The sequence below is a fragment of the Mytilus edulis genome, chromosome 6 (assembly GCF_963676685.1).
Source record: "Mytilus edulis chromosome 6, xbMytEdul2.2, whole genome shotgun sequence".
In the NCBI taxonomy this organism is placed as follows: Eukaryota; Metazoa; Mollusca; class Bivalvia; order Mytilida; family Mytilidae; genus Mytilus; species Mytilus edulis.
The window spans coordinates 83,704,103-83,705,176 of NC_092349.1; positions in this window are offsets into that span (position 1 = coordinate 83,704,103).

Genomic DNA, 1,074 nt, shown 5'->3' on the forward strand with positions numbered 1-1,074 from the left:
ACATTGAATACGATTCTCGCTATTTTATTTACTTTGTATACAATTCTTTTAAATAAGATTTATACTCGCACCATTGCTTTTTTGACGAAATATTAAGGGCATTGTCACTTACTTATGATTCAATAATCATTAATGTAAAACAGAAATGAGAGAGCAGATTCACAATTAATACACCCTAGTTGAAACTTAAATGAATAAAACGAATGTTTGTAACGGTCAACTCACTTATCCTTAGAGCAGTAATGATCCGAATTTCTCCAAAGCTGACAAATAATGAACATGTTGTCAATCTGATGACCCAATTCATACTCGTAATTTCTGAAACACAATAATTAAATATTTTGTGACCGACAAAATCATATTCGACAATTAAATCTCTTTGTATCGACCATTCTATGACTATCGTTTACAATTAAAAGAATATCGAAACTGTATTTGTGCCTCTTTCAATTCTCAGTCTGGTTAAATCCTTATAATTATTTGTTTTTTGGGATAATGAATTTATTTTCCACACTAATAACCTCTATTACACGTAAATTGTATATTTGTGTCATTAAATTAGCCTGGCACATGATTATATTTGTTTGTTAACGCAAAGATATGTACTCCATGAAATTTGCTATCTGACAAAAAATAATATACAAAAACTCATTCATATCAATGTGTTGTGTTTATTCAACGATTAACGCGAAGTAAAAATAAATGTTGTTAAGAACAGGATTGTGTTCTCATTGCCGCCATTCGTTTACATAGTTACTGTACGAAAAGAAGTTCGTTGAACGCCGTCTATCGAACCATATACCAAGAACTTCTTCCAGAAGTCCTCTTGACCAATCATATCAACGTGTTCCCTAGTATGCAAATCATACTAAAATCATTTGTATATACAAAATGCGTTTGAGATTACTACAATAATGTTTGTACAAGATAGTAACTATGCCTGCTAGACTACTTTAAAATATAGAGACACCATGCTCTTCTTATTCATAAATTCATTTCTTTACATCAGAACATTTTGAACTCACTTACTATTTTTTCTCGTAGATACACAACACATATTTGGTTAAAAAGTAA